The sequence below is a fragment of the Sus scrofa genome, chromosome 18 (genome assembly GCF_054392235.1).
Source record: "Sus scrofa isolate SSC_HxYL_T2T_F1_AM1 chromosome 18, Sscrofa_HxYL_maternal_Yorkshire_Landrace_v2.0, whole genome shotgun sequence".
NCBI classification, from domain to species: Eukaryota; Metazoa; Chordata; class Mammalia; order Artiodactyla; family Suidae; genus Sus; species Sus scrofa.
The window spans coordinates 34,262,674-34,279,280 of NC_139400.1; the positions used below are offsets into that span (position 1 = coordinate 34,262,674).

The 16,607-nt window shown below is 39.2% G+C and overlaps 1 long non-coding RNA gene across 5 annotated transcripts in view; it reads left to right on the forward strand.

The window, feature by feature from the left end:
• The window catches only part of LOC100514329 (uncharacterized), a 277,119-nt gene that overhangs the window by 144,864 nt on the left and 115,648 nt on the right, over positions 1–16,607 (forward strand). The window contains exons 3-4 of one of the 5 annotated variants that reach the window (XR_014834405.1): positions 8,615–8,780; positions 9,237–12,346. The exons of 3 other annotated variants lie outside the window; for them this stretch is intronic. This is a non-coding gene — a long non-coding RNA (uncharacterized LOC100514329). Of the gene's footprint in view, positions 1–8,614; positions 8,781–9,236; positions 12,347–16,607 lie in introns of those variants that run through there. One more of the 5 variants, XR_014834407.1, reaches the window with a different exon arrangement.

Genomic DNA, 16,607 nt, shown 5'->3' on the forward strand with positions numbered 1-16,607 from the left:
AAAGGAAAAAATAGCATGGGTTGCTACATTGCTTTACCATAGTTACCTTAGCACAGTTATGCTGATTTAAGCACAAAATATCTGTCTATTCAAAACTAAAATGAAATTATATTGAAAAGTAGGAGTAAAAAGTGACTACTAGGAAATTAGGGTAAAGAAAGCGAAGAGAGTTAAAAGCGTTTTTTTGTTTTGTTTTGTTTTGTTTGTTTTTTGGTTTGTTTTTTTTTTTCCAAAACAGAAATCTGTATGCACAGCCTAAAATTAAAACACAATGGAATGAAAAAAATCAAGTATGTTATTAGGGACATGGAGAACTAAGATAATTACTAAAATTGGTGAAAGGGAGACGTGTGTTTGGGGTGAGGGGTTCTATTATTATTATTTTTCTCATAAAATTTGCAAATCATTTGACCCTTAAGCTGTGTGTATATATGGCTATGACAAAAATCATGATTGAACTAAGAAAAGAAATTCTGCAATATCCATGCTGCTCATGACATTCATCAGCTTGATTCTTGACATAGCCTATTCTTTCTAGTAAGAGAAAACTATTAATTTTCCTTCATCATTCTTAACTACTTCAAAGAAGTTACCGAATTTTAGAAACTTAAAGCACGATAATTTTAGAAACTTAGTTATTGAATTTAGAAACTTAAATCCCTGCTATAGTTTTAATAATAATGCATTTAATAATAATACACTTCTAAGTATACACACACACACACACACACACACACACAGGAAAATTTCAGGTGACAGATGTTAATAATCCAACAAGCTGCAGGAAAAAAGAGCACCCAGGCTTTGATGCTCCCAAGAGCTGCTGAAGGCCTCAAACCAGCTACACAGGTATCTAGTGGTAATATTACTTTAACACCAAAACTTCACTTTTCCAAATCTTTTTATTCTGGGAGTTGAGGGAGTAGGGAAGACAGGTAGGAGAACATAATTGGAAAAGGAATAAGAGCATCAACTAAAAAAATCCACTTAGAACCCAAAGAAGACCCATAGTGACATTACTGTTTATTGTCACTGGTATTTATTATGAAATATTTGTGCTACAAATGAAATGTTTTATTTGAATTCCAAATCATTTACTTAGCCTGAAATCAATCGAGATGCAAAGCATCCTCACCTGTGGCAGCCACAAGTGTATATATCACAGTGCCCATCAATGTATGTCCAAGGGGTTTAATAAGTTTAAACAAAAGATGATTTCCAGAATTTTTATAGCAAATTCACTGAGTACTCTGGTCCGAATGTTTGTGTCTCCTCCCCCCCCAACCCCAAATTCACATGGCGCCATCCTAACATCCAGTGTAATTAGATCACACGGGGGAACCCTCATGAATGGAATTAGTGCCCCGTAGAAGAAACACCACAGCGTCCCTTCCACCATGTGAGGACACAACAAGAAGTCTGCTGCCCAGAAGAGGGCCTTCCCCCAACCTTGATGGCACCCCGACCTTGGACTTCCAGCCTCTAGAACTGTGAGAAGTGAATTTCTGTTTCTAAGCCACCCAGTCCGTGGTATTTTGTTATAGCAGCCTGAACAGGTGAAGTCACTGAGATTCTGAGTCAGTGGGGATCTTGTTCAGTGCACCAATTAAGGTAGGTAGGACTCTGGCCTTTTATAAAAGGTCATTGTGGGTTCCAAGAATATGAAGGACTTCATCACAACACACTGATACAGCAGACATTGAGCAACGCATTATGGGTAGTGTCATATTTATCTTATATGTGGTCAGAATATGGCATCTTAGGGGGTTCAAAAAGCATTAAAAACCTTGCTATACATATCTTTTGACCCAACAAGTTCACCACTAGAAATCTTCCCCCCCCCCAAATTCCACATGTGTACAAAGATATACACACAAGGATGTATACTGCAGTATTAGGGGTAAGAGCAAAAAAAAAAAAAAAAAAAAAAAAAAGAAAAGAAAAGAAAAAAAAAAGAAAACATCTGTTTATTAATTTTAGATTTTCCAGGTGATACATCTGAATTGTAGACTATTAAAACTCCATTTAAATATATGTATATACACTCATACTCACAGTCTTGAACATATATATGGTCATATATCCAAGGTATTTTTAAATGAAAAATTTTTTAAATATACTACTGCAATCTCATTTATATTTTTTAAAGATATACATGTGTGTGCACATATGAATTTAAATGCCTAGAGTAGACCCTAGAAGAATACATACCACTGTTAGTAGTGATTACCTCTGGGAGGATTGTATGGAAAGGATAAGGGTTTAGAGAAGCCATATGGAGTGATTAAGGGTGCAGACTTTGGACCCAGAGTCCCTAAGTTTGAATCCTGGCCACTTAGATACGTCCTCTCTAGATCCTTCCGTTTCCTCAACTCTAAAGTGTAGGGATGCATGTGAGTATTGCTTAGAACAGACTTGGCACAATCAGCGCATGAATTAGCAAGCAGGAAGCAAATGCTCATCAGTGTTCTTAAGGGAGAATTTTAGTTTTTTAATTTACTTTTATTTACTTTTTTTTTTAAATGGCTACGCCTGAGGCTTATGAAAGTTATCAGGCTAGGGGTTGAATCAGAGCAGCCTACACCACAGCAATGGGGGATCCAAGCCTGCATCTTCAACCCATACCGCTTATGGCAATGCTGGATCCTTAACCCACTGAGTGACGCCAGGGATCGAACTTGCATCCTCCGAGACACTGTCTTGAGTTCTTAACCACTGAGCCACAATGGGAACTCTGAGAATTTTAGGTTTTTTTTCTGTAACTTCTGTTTTATTTAACTTTTGTACAGTAGATCCATGTATCACTTCATAATCTAAAATAAAAAAGACCAAATCCAGAAATTTTGATATTATTGCTCTGATAATGACACAATTGTGTAAAAATGTCAAAGCATTGAGTTCCAAGACCTCTTGCCCAATCACTGCTAAATGAACTAACGTACTCAGTACTCTGCTATCTCAAGGGCAAGAAATTATTGTTCTCTCCCCTTAATGAATCCCACAGCGCTCTGTACACAGCGGGTGTGCACTAAATGTTTGCTGATAATGATAATGGTGAGGATGCTGACAGCTGTGACACGCTATAAAGTTTAATTTAAAAGCCATCAGGAAAATGTAACACAAAATATGGCCCTTCTGAATTTTATCTGCATGAGAAACAAGTTCTGTTAGATTATTAATAAAGTAATTCAGTGCACATTGTACAACTGATTGCTTTGGTGCCATCTGAGTTTTTGGCTCGTTAGTGTGATCTAATTATTATTTCAGATGATTCAGAGGGCATGGCAAGGTCCATTTCTATTATTTCAGTATTAAAAGTTGGTCTCCTGTAAGCACTTTCTAAATTAAATGCGCAAAAGGGATGTTATCAACCAAATTATATTTAATCCCTATGGCAAGATTTTCAGCAATGTGCCTGCTTTCTATTTCCTTAAACTACAGTATTACTTTGTTTCTGCAGTGACGTACTCCTTTTCTCTGTATTTAAGTAGTCCATGCATGGAGAGAATGACTTTTTTTTGAAAAGATGATGATATCGCTCTCTTCTAGCTGCATCCCAGTTTTGGAGGGTTGGGCTTCAACTATTTATTTATAGGTTACGCTGTCTCTCTTTTGCAATCACTAAAGCATCAGCCAGGAAGTATATCGATGGCAATTATCCCTCCTATCATCAAAGTCTGAAATTAATCTGATGATGAATTTCTGTCTCCTTGATGCTGGCATGGTGGTGCCTGCAGTGATAGGGAGAGACTCCATATAATACATGGAAGGATACACTGCAAGGAACAAGAGCCAGAACTCTGGGGTATAGGCGGCCTTCCTCAATGAGCGATGCTCCCATAGCTATATTCATCGGCATCTACTCAGGAAAGAAAAACTACACTAAGTTATCTGAACAGGGAAATTTTAGCATAAATAATTGTAAACCTAGAGTTCCCTCGTGGCTCAGCGGGTTAAGGATCCAGTGTTATTGTGGTGGGTAAGGATCCAGCCCTGGTTACAGCTGTGGTGCAGGTTCAGTCCCTGCCCTGAGAACCTCTGCATGCCGTGGGCATGGCGAGGAAAAAAAAAAAAAGAATTGTGAACTAGTAATAGGACATTAACTATTTAGAGGAGGAAGGCGAACTCTAAAGATGACAAGAGTGGTAGACATAGGGTGCAGCTACCACTCTAGGGTAGAAACACAACACCCAAGAAGGAACAAACCGGGAAGAGAATCCCACCCTCAGATGACACTCAGATCTCATTGGAGAGGGAGTACCTGTGGCTTATTAGATGGCAGAAAAGTTTGCTGAGGTGTCCTAAGATGAGCCTGGCTGCTGGGTTCCTGATGAGACTCACTAATAAGCCGCCCACTGTAGCATTAATTAGACTCACAGGAAAGTCACCTTAGGTGCCAGCAAAGGCTAAAAACTCACTGCAAAGCCACTTACTGAGGTGATGGTGAGATTGGCAGAGAAGCCTACCCTCTAGAGTACCCAGGAAGCTTTCCAGTGGGAAAGCCAGGCAATAGGATGCCTTTCTGACTCACTGGGGAGCCCTTGGCTAGGGTGGTGGCAAGGTTCACTAAGAGGTGAGTGCCACTTGTAGCTGCACACTGAATGATGCAGAAGGAAAAAGCACGCCATATGCAGAACAAAAAGCCCCCTTCCTCTTGGAGTGTCCCTCCAGTGCTCTCTATTTGCAATACTAATATTTCAGGCAAAGAAATATTTACAGGGATGAGCTTCTGTAGCACAAAGAGGGCAAAGAAGGGTGGATTTGGACCTCAGAAGCAATAAATTGATAACTGGTACAATAGTCAAGCATAAGTTTTATTAAAGAATCTCCTAAAAATGATTCTCCTAATTTTTTTGACCATTTGGTCATTCATTTATTAACTCAATCAAGAAATATTTATTGAAATTCCCACTTTGTGCAGTGGGTTAATGAGCTGGCTCATCTCTGTGGAGGCACCAGTGCAGTGGGTTAAGAATCCAGAGTTGCTGCAGCTGTTTCGTAGGTTGCAGCTCTGGCTTGGATTTGATCCCTGGCCTGGAAACTTCCATATGACATGGGTGTGGCCAAAAAAGAAAAAAAAATATTTATTGATTACGCACCATATGACAACTACCATGCTATGGACCAAGGTTAGAGTCATCAATGAAAGTCCAGGAACTTCATCTCTGATGGCTGGGCTTCTCCCTAAGGTTTTTAATTCCACTCCCAATTTATTCAATATTCCTGTTACCCTTTCTCTGGATTTGGCTTTCTTTGTTCCCAGAATGCTTCTCAGCCTTTGATGGCTACTCCCAAATAAAACAAATAACACAGTATTTAGTCAAATACGTTTACACAGAAAGCTAGAAAGATGGTGACATCCTACACTAGAACATGGCAGTTAGAGGCTAGCAATTAAGAAAGGTAGGATGCTTAAGAGGTGGAATAGGCAACTCTTGGTGAACAATTGAATGGAGGAACTAAGCAGAAAGATTGACAATCAGTTTTCTTTTTTTTTAATGTTGCCATTTAGAAAACGTTCACCGAGAAAGGGTCTACAGGAAGGAGAAGTGGCTTGGAGAGGGAATTGTGTAGGAAATGATCAGGTCAGTTTACATATGTGGAGTCTTAGGTGCCTGAGGGGATAGGTCCAGTAGGAGGTTGATGTTTGCTCAGAGCAGAAGGTAAAGTCTAAGAGTCATGATCATAGATGAGTTTTCCCAGGTCTTGAATGAATGAGGAAAGTAATGAACAGTAAATGTGACAAGATCTGGGGCAGAGGGAAAGCAAAGTTTCCGTATATAATCCACCCACATTCTCCACTGTGCGTCTACATTTGATCTTTATTCTAGGCTAATGAAGAGCAAGTTATTGTCACTCCATTTTCTTGGGCTGTAAGAGAAAGGAAAGCAATAGTAGTATTGAGTCTCTGTCCCTCCTACGTTCATGGTCTTAAAGTCATCCAAGGCTGGGAGGTCCCATTGTGGCTCAGTGGGTTGATTATGACCCTGATTAGTATCCATGAAGATAAGAGTTCCATCCCTGGTCTTGCTTAGCGGTTAAGGATCCAGCATTGCTGTGAGCTGTGGCATAGGTCACAGATGTGGCTCGGATCCCGCATTACTGTGGCTGTGGTATGCGCCGGTAGCTGCACTCTGATTTGAGCTCCTAGCCTGGGAACTTCCATATGCCGTAGGTGCAGCCCTAAAAAAAGAAAAAGTAAATAAATAAGATTGAAAAAAAAAATCCAAGGGTGATCTGACAATGATGGATGTGACATTTTTCATTTCAGCAGAGTTGATTTGGCTGACTTGCCCCTTCTTGCATCTCACATCCCTCTTAAAGCTCTTGCTCAATTGAAAAGAACCCTCCCGACTGCTAAAAGAAAAAGAGTTATTCTACCAGAGAATAATGGAATAACTGTTTTCCCTACCAAAATCTCCAAATAAACTCCCTGAAAACAGAATTTGCTCAGAACTGAGGGGAGAAAGGAGAGAAAATGAGAGGTAAAATACAAGTAGGCTCAGCATTAAGAGATCCCTGTCTTTTACCACTTGTTTCTGGAGCCGCCTCTGCAATCCTGTCCTTATACTTCCAAAGCTGTTTCCAGTTGCAGGGCCACATCCATCCTTCCTTATTTTTAAAATCCCTTAATAATCAACAGTGTAACACACAGGTCAGATCTATACAGCACTCAAATTACTTGATTAGAAGTGTGAAGATTTCTGGAGAAAATCTATACTAGTTGGCAATCATAGTAACAAACTATAATTGCCTTACTAACTGATCTGGTCTAGGAAATATTAAAGATTTTCTTCAATTCCTATTTCTCCACTCATGTGAATTTTCTTCTTTCTGGTCAAGGTCCTCTCTGAACAGCTTTAGGAGAGTTTAATTTCCTCTTGCCCTTAAACCCACCCAGCTTCCTGTCCCTGCCTTGAGTAGATTGAGCTCTCCTTTTCTCCTTATCCATTAAAATGCTTTTGGCTGTGTGTACAACTGAAATGGCTTAAGTAATTTTGAAAATATATTATCTCACATAACAAAATGTTTCTAAGTGGGACAGCTCCAGGACTATCTAATTCAGCAACTTGCTAACCCATGTACTTTCCATCATCACAGACCAACTGTCTGAAAATATTGACTTTATTTTTTAAATTCTCCTTTGGAAGCAAGATGGCTGCCATAGTTCCAAATATGACTTACAGATATAACCACATCCAACATGTGTGAAAGACACTCCTCGAAGAGGTGAATACCATAAGCCAGCATAAGTCCAAAATACCCGCTGCATTGGACGGAAAAATGAACACTACAAACAGCCCAAAGGAAAGTAATGATCTAAGTGAAACCCAAGGTGGGGGCAGCAGGGGTCAGGGGAGAGATCTGAGAACAAGCCTTCCCTACAGACGCAAGGACTACTGAGCCCATAGTTTTTAATACCCAAAACTCCACCCCTAACAATTCCACCCTCAGATTTGTCTCTGATTTCCATTTTACAGCTTGAGCAATACAGGAGTCCTTTTTTTCTCCTTGCAAGGATGCAGTTGTCAGAATGGCAAAGGAAGGAAGAAGAATGGAGGAGGGAGGAAAGAGGAAGACAGATATTTTATTGTTCCCCTAAGCCAGAACTTCAAGACTCGGGAATCTCATTTAAAATAATTGTTTAGAGGACTACCTCTCACAATTCTTCATGCTGCTGCAAATGGCTCAAGCACCATCAATTAATAAACAGTGTCCCTAGTTCTTACAGTGCTGCTGATATTTGTAGATGTGCAGTAAGAATTTAGGATTGTGGAAACTAGGTTGATTTGGGTTTAAGGAAGAAACAGAACTTGAGCTTGGATTTAAAGAGTGGGAGAGGAGTTCCCGTCGTGGCGCAGTGGTTAACGAATCCGACTAGGAACCATGAGGTTGCGGGTTCGGTCCCTGGCCTTGCTCAGTGGGTTGATGATCTGGCGTTGCCGTGAGCTGTGGTGTAGGTTGCAGACGCGGCTCGGATCCCGAGTTGCTGTGGCTCTGGCGTAGGCTGGTGGCTACAGCTCCAATTCGACCCCTAGCCTGGGAACCTCCATATGCCGTGGGAGCGGCCCAAGAAATAGCAGCAACAACAACAAAAAGACCAAAAAAAAAAAAAGAGTGGGAGAGAGCAAGGCAGACTTTTCCTATTAATATATGAATGAATATGAAGCGCTCAGGCAACAGACCCCTCCATTTGCTAAGGCCCTGCTCCTAGCCCAGCAGCCCCTCAGAGACAAGAGATGATGAGGGCAAGAACTAATCAGCGCAGATGCGGTTGGCTTAAAAAGAACAGGATGGTTCAAGATACATACGTAGGGTAGCAATTTAAGGTCTTATTGAGAAATCACATTTGTGGGAGGAAGAGAGGGAAGAATCAAACAAGGTGATAGAAAAAGGATGCTATTACAGACCCCCACAGAGAGAGAGAGAGAGAAGGGGAGAATGAATAAGAAGATCAAGTCAGAGAGAGAGGTGAAGCAAGAGAAGTAGACAGGAACCTGGTTCTGTGTAACCTTACAGGCCATCTTAACCATTTTGTACTTCAATTTAAGAGTAAAGGTAAACCCTAAAGCCTTCTAAACAAGAAAGTGACGTGATCAGGGTTGTGTTACAGGTAACTCCTGTTGCTCCACAAAGAACGAATTGAAGACCAGTAGGCTGAAGACGAGAGGATTTTGAGGAGGTGTTGGCAGTAGTCCACCCAAAAGACTGATCCGCTGGACATGGATGGTGAACGTGGGACTGGGGCTGCGTGAATAGATTGAAGAGATGGTTAAGAGGTAAATCTATATAAGATTTCATGATAGGACAAAGTAAGAGGAGAAGAGGAGTAAAGGGTCAAAGATCATGACTAGACTTTTGGTTTAGCCTTTTGCGAAGTGGAGAATTTGAGAGAAAGGTAAACTACATGAATGGGGTGGCACTGAAGGATAAAGTTCATTCTTGGATATGTTACACTTGAGGTGACAGTGGAGCATCCAAGTAGGAAAGGATGGATGTGTCCGAAATTCAGCCTGAAATGGAGGCTCTATAAACTCTAGGATTTGGGGAAAGCCAGATCTGCCAGAAGGTCTGGCGGGATGGCCCCGTGGGGATACATGAAGCCTTCTGGAAAGTAAGTCTAAGGTAAAGAGGAGTCATACTACTTTGGTTTGAGAACTGATTCAAAAAAGAGAGATGAATTTTGAACACTGCATGGTTCATAAATCAAATGATCCTCGTGTTCATCCCCTCAGGAACCTGCTCTACTCTGTTGCTGGGCTACAGACCTTCAAGTAAAAATCTAATTCTGCTTACCCTCCATAACTTCAGCGGACAGCAAAAGTGAAAGGCATTAGTAGCAGTAGGTCTCCAGGCGCATGAATGCTGTTCTTTGTGATGAAAGTACATCAGCCACAATGATGGAGCCTTGAGCATTCTCTGAATTACAGAGCAGTGTCCTGGATGGAGCTACCAGGAAAATTGCTCCTGTCTTTCAGGGGCATTGGTGGATAGTGGCCATGTTGATGATTCTCATGCAAAGGAGCTAGAAACACATCCCATGAGTGCCAGTTTGTGTAAATATAAGAGGTTGTTAGTGGAAGGAAACTTAGAAACAGCTAACTAGCAGCATGAACATGGACCCCTAGCCATCAAAGTCCCATGTAGAACTGTACTTAGACTGGGCATCATAGGATGAAAACTATGAAAAAGTCTCCTCGAGGGGCCCACCCCAGTAATGCACTATAGGGCACTCTCTATTTATAGATGCAGGGTGTAGCTAGACCAGTATGTTACAACAGAAGCCTTTTAACTCAAGAAAGGGGCTTGATAGTATAAGTCTCTAGAATTCAGTACTAGCTGGTATTAGCTTGTTTATCAATTGAACTAACTCATACCTGCTGAGCCAGCTTTTTTCTAGGCTATTAGAAAGGGGAGAAAGTGAGCCTCCAGGGCCTTCTAGATTCATCTCTCCTTAATGATAGTCTATAAAAATACTTTAGCTTAAAGGGAAGAAAATAACTGATGCCATATTTGACCTAGTTGTAAGAGGACAGGAACAAATCCTTAGAAGAGGGTATACTTCAAAAATTTCCATTAAAGAAGGGCTTAGATGCAATCAATGCTTTAGAAACTCCTGGAAATATCTGGGGGGCAGGGAATATGAGGGGTTTTTTTTCTTGGTGATCAAATGAAAAAAAGCATGTAAGAATGGAGCCCAAAGAGAAATACTCTTTTGGGTCTCAGAAACATGTAGCCTGGGACAACCGGATTATCTGTAGCATACATAGATTACATACAGAAATACTGAGCTGATCCAGCAAAATGGATTACAGACAGAGCCACACATATGTAAAAGAAAGAATTAATCACGTGGTCCCTCTACCAACATGTCAGTGAATTTGAATATGACACCATTTTGCTTAAAGTTGGCAATATCTTGACCATCAAAAAGGACCAGTATTTTAGTTTTACTTTAAAAGAGAAAATTCAGATACCACAGAAAACATTTTTACTGACTTAGTTTTATTTCTACATTGAGCTCAAGATGAGAAGTAAATGACGAAAATGGAAATCAAGAAGAAACATTTTTGTGTCTTTCCTTTTGTTTTTTGTATTTTTCCATCTCATGCTTTCTATCAACACGTCCCCTCCTTTCTTTAACGAGCTGTTATCTCTGAGGATTAGCAACATACATCCTTTTCCTTACAATAAGTAGAAACAAGCCCTCAGTTAGTGTGTGGCTGTGTGAGTGTGTGTGTGTGTGTGTGTGTGTGTGTGTGTACGTGTGTGTACTCTTAACATCCTCAACTCTATTGATATTGTAACAGACATTACCAACTGGAGCCCCTGGATCATTCTTTCTTCTTTCTTTTATTAATAAATCACACACACCCCTACTCAAGCTTGTGCAGGCACAAGGCCACCCTAGACTGCATTTGGCATTGATACTAAATTCCCACTAAGGGAATGAGAGCAGCAGTAATCTGTGTATTGCCTCGGTGCTTCCAGGACCCCCCTTCCTCTCTTTTCTCCTTTTCCGACTTACTAGCAGGTGGGGACAGCTGGAGCAGCCACCTCCTAGAGGTGGAAGCCACGTGTTGAGGAGGACCCGGATGTCACTTGGGGACCTTGTGGAGCAGAGATGTTACATTAAAAAGAATCAAACGTTTATTTTATGTAAGCCCCTTCATTTTGAGGCCTCAGTTATAGCAACTTAACTTGTACCCTGACCACAAATATCAAACTATAGAGAATTGTCAACCTATCTTGTAGCGCTGAATTAGGACAGGTATGCAGTTCTGAAGTCTTTAGCATGCTTCATCTAATTCAATCTTATTCTTACACCTCTTTATGTCTACTCGACTGTGCAAAATTTCACCTGCTTCTCAGATATCTAGTTTTATGGTTAACCTTTATTTTTTAAACTAATTTATTTTTTTAGGGCTGCAAGTTATCTGATTACCTAGTGAGATTTAAGGGCATGAAAGCTTGCATTGCCTTAAGTTATCTCCTTATTATAGTGAGCCAACTCTCCTTAGTAATGTCTCACATTTTTGTTAAAGTAGTACATTTGGAAATCCCTGTTCAAAATGTGATGGTGCCATTTTAAATGGATTAATACAAGGCATGTTAATGTGATGACAAAGATGGAGTTTTTAGATTGTCTACATGTCATATAGCCAGATAGCATGGTGTTTTGGATCCTAAGACAGATATGCTTTTCATAGCAGGGAAGAACAACAACAAGGCTAAAAATCCTATAAGGAATGCTCTAGTGGACCTTGAGTCATTCAGGAAGCACTGGGACACTTTGGATTGTGAGGACATCTTATTGGCAGAATGTGAATGGGATCTAGGGAACATCCTAGTAACACATTTGTGCATACAACTGTTTTATTTATTTGGCTATTTAACGTATGTGTAGGAAAATAAAGGAACTAGACACTAAAGTATTCAAGGGCAGTCGACAGAAAGGGTTCAGGAGGAAAAATAAAAGCTCTCTCTGCTAGACTTGTAACCATTCCATGCATTTGTGATTGGTTACAAAAAGAAGATTTTTTTTTAATTCAAAAATCAACATTGAAAGAAATTTTTAAAGAAATTCTCAATCTCACTAGTGTTATTTCAACCCATTTGTACTTCTTAAATAATAACTTACTGCTTTCTGTATGTAATTAATTCTGTACGTGTTCCACTTTGAGTGTTATAACACATTAAGGGTACAACACAACTATCTGGGTCTGAATTCCAGTTCTGTCATTTACTATCTGTCAGATATGGGCAGATTACCTCACCTCTCTGTTCTTTGTACTCCTCATTTATAAAAAGTAAGAATAAAATGATTAACACATAAAACATTAAAGTGTGATCTCATACATATTGATGGATAAATAAATGTTATAGAGTCAACTTTGTTACATAAAGGATTTTGAGTTCTTCTAAATATAGTCACATCAATATTCATGACAGTATTACTAATAATATATTCTAAATCCATGACTAATATATTTTCACAATAAGTCACAATTTTCATTTTACCGACAATAAATATTTAGCTTTTTCTCATAGGACTGGTCACTCTATTTTCCATTTCAGGGCTTTCTAGGTGATATATTTGAAAGATATAGAAAAAGAAACATTTTTAGGGAAGAATTTGAAAACTGCTTGAAACTGGGAGTTAAGGGTTGTGTGCTTTAGATAATAACACACTTGGGACAGTACTTCATAGAGGTTATATGAGCCAGCTCGACTATAAAAGCAATACTAGTGGTTGTCTGGCATCACACTATTTTCTGCAAAAGCTATATTAATGAATTGCAGTCTCAATTTCTTGGGCTGGCGATTTTTGGTTCATTATCAAAGTAATATAAAAGGTTTCCTGCCCCAAACCCTTATGCTGGGAATTTGATGATCTCCACGAAACAGGCTCAGCAAATTCCCATGATGTCAGCCCACTGAGCAGTTTTCCAAGACAGCAGGTCTTGGCTGGGCCTTCTTAGCAATAGTCCCACTAAATGAAAAGAGGTGAGGATAGGGGAGCAACTCTGCCCCCTCTGTTCACAAAATAAATGAATCACACTGGGTCTGTCTAGCACTGCCATAGACTTTTTTCTCATTAAAGAACCCCTAGAGGACCCACCTAGTATCCATGAGGATGTGGGTTCAATCCCTGGCCTCACTCACTGGGTTAAGGATCCAGCATTGCTGTGAGCTGTGGTGGAGCTAGCAGATGTGTCTTGGATCCCACGTTGCTGTGGCTGTGGTGTAGGCCAGCAGCTGTAGCTCCAATTTTACCCCCAGCCTGGAAACTTCCATGTGCTGCAGGTGCAGCCCTAAAAAGACCCCCCAAAAAAATCCCCAAAAACCTCTATATAGTGTTTTTTTCAGTAGAAATAGATTTCTCCGTTTTCTTTCTAGATCAAGCTATTCAGACTCAGTTATTTAGATCTCAGAGCAGGAGTTTAATGAGTCAGATGAGAAGCCAAGAGTATCATCTCTTGTGAAGGCATGCCTTGTTAGAATGAGGATTTTAGCTCAAAAAGAAGTGGTAGGTTCATTTGCTTTGTTTCATAGATTCCACGTATAAGCAAACACACACAAACCATATTAGCCTTTCTCTGTCTGACTTATTTCATGTAGTATAATCCCTCTAGGTCCATCCATGTTGTTACAGATGGCAAGATTTCCTTCTTTTTATGGCTGAGTAATATTCTATTATGCATATACACCACATCTTCTTTATCCAGTCATCTATTAATGGACACTTAGGTTGCTTCCATATCTTGCTATTGTAAATAATGCTACAATGAGCATTATATATATATATATATATATATATATATATATATTTCTTTTTAAAAATTAGTGTTTTTGTTTCTTGTAGAAAAATACCCAGAAGTGGAATTGCTGGATGGTATAGTAGGTCTATTTTTAATTGTTTTGAGAAATGTCCATACTGTTTTCTATAGTGGCTGCACCAGTTTGCATTTGCATCTACAGTGCACATGGGTTCCCTTTTTCCCACGTTCTTGCCAACACTTGTTATTTCTTGTCTTTTTGATGGTAGTCATTCTGACAGATATGAGGTTTTGAGGTTTATGACAGATAGGAGGTTTGCATTTCCCTGATGAGTAGTGTTGTTGAGCATCTTTTCCTGTGCTCAAAACAAACAAAGCAAAATGAAACAGAATATTCACTGATGCAGGGAACAAACTAGTGGCTACCAGAGAAGAGGAGATGGATAAAGAAGATGTGGTGTATATACGTTTTTATTTCACTTCCCATGTAATTCTTCCTATAGGAAATGAATGTTTGCCACATACAATTCAATTTTTATCCCTATATTAATTTCTGCTTCAAATTAACAAATTAGTATTCACGGTTATACGTTGGATTTTAAACTTAATTTGTGTCTGTCCATGAGATGTGTCAAGAGTGCTTTAAAAAAGTTTTCTGTCTGGCTGCAAGGCTGAGAATCAGATCTGGGCTTCAGAAATGAATAGCAGCCATGCAGTGAGACACATACTCTGCAGCCTATGTGCTTTCTGTACATTTGATACATGTTATAGTATTTCTGTACAGCATCAATGATGTTGCATTCTCTCCATTTGGCACTTCAGTCCCAGACACAGGGTAATCTATCTGACATCAAATGGACGTTGAAGTGGCCGTTTCTATAATCACCATACAAGACCACCGCACAGAACATCCAAGTATTTCAGCCATACTCCTTGACCATAGGCCATACTGTGCAACCACTCCGTGTGTAAGGAGGACCTTGGCGGTGGGAATGACTGTGTGCAGTCTTAACGGTGCCCAGGCTAGCTGCCTACACATGAAAGATGAGCAGTACACTGCATGGCTGACTCCTTCATTTTGTTCACGTTAATTATCAATGAGATAGGCACTTAGTAACAAAGCATATGAGCTTTTTCAGGTCATCAGGATGCCCTGATGGGACTATAATTGGTTAAATTCCTTATTATCCTTCTGTTTTGTCTTAGTTTTAGTTTCAGCAACAACAATCAAACTTACTCTTTTGTATGCTTTACCAAATTTTTTACTTATTCTCACAGCAAGTAAGTGAGATAGGTAAGGTGGATAATGTTATTCTCATTTGATTGATGAGGAAAGAAGCTTAGAAAAGATAAATAATTATACCAAGCTCAACACAGTCAATAGGTGATGGAGTTGGAATTTGAAACCAGATCTAATGATCTATGAAAGTACAAGTCATGTATTACTTTAATAGTCCTTGGAATAGTGGCTCTTCCACTTTGTGTACTTCAGAATCATTTGGGACCCTGATTATATATTGTACTAGTCCAAGCTGCTAGTTCCTTCTTCTCAAAACAACTGTAGTGAAACAATAGTCAGAAACAAAGCAGGAAAAAAAAAGACCTGAAAACCTAACTCAAGCCTGTCACAAACTTTTGGGGGAAACCAAGGTGCTTGGTTCGGTGAGGGCTATTAATATAGTAATGGTAAGATTGGTTGGATAGGAGCTATTAAATTACCTGAATGCAGAGAAAAGAATTTGTAAAAAGAAAATGGAAAATGAAAACTAAGAGATACAAAGAACAGAAACAGAAGGATCAAAATTGGATAGTAGGTGTTGTAGGAAAAAGAGGAAAAGAATAATGCAAGATGAACATATTTAGAGAAATAAGATAAATTTTATCAAATTAAAGAAAGGTAGAAGACTTTAGATTGAAAAAAAGAAACTTAAAGAGAAACAGGAAAAAAAGGAAAATTTCACATCCAGAAATATTATGAAACCAAAACATGAAAGAAATCTAAATGTTTCTGAGAGAAAGGGCAAATTCTTAGAAGGAAGTTTGCTGGGTCAAAGAATACAAGCTTTTGTAATATTAGTTGGTTTTGCCTGGGTTACTCTCTATAGGAATTGCATCAATTTCTGTCCACATAAGTAAAGTATGAGAGAGGCCTGTTTCCTGCAACCCGGTCAGCATGGTGTGTTATCAGACCTGGGATTTTTGACATTTTGATAAATGGCATTTCTACTTATTTTCAACTTACAATGACCTCATTATGAGAAAAATTTTGCATATTTTCATGTTTAAAAGCCATTTTTATATCCTTTAATATGAACTACCTGTATCTTTCACTCACTTTGCCACTGGATGTTACTCTTTATATATAACTTTTCCCACTTTGTCCTTTGTCTTTTGACTTTGCTCATAGGCAGAAATTTCTGATTTTTACATGACTAAAAATTTAAATAAATTTTCTCTTATAATTTCTGAATTTTTGTCACTGTAAAGAAGGGCCTTCCCACCCCAAGGTTAGAATTCTTTGGAAGCACCTAGTTCAGAATTTCTGGTCCTGTAGTTCTGGCATAGAGCCAAAACTCTGCTTTAGAGCTCTCCCCTCATACCTTTATGTTAGCTACATAAGTGATTAATATCACAGCAACTCAAATGTCATTTGATATTAAATCACTCACAGAAGGTACAGCTCTGATTCTCAGAAACTATTAATATAAAGTAAAGTTGTAACCACTTTGAATACTTAAAACATCACAAAAGCATAATATCAAAAGGTGTAGAGGGAGTTCCTGTTGTGGCTCAGTGGTAACGGACCAGACTAGTTAGGAATCATGT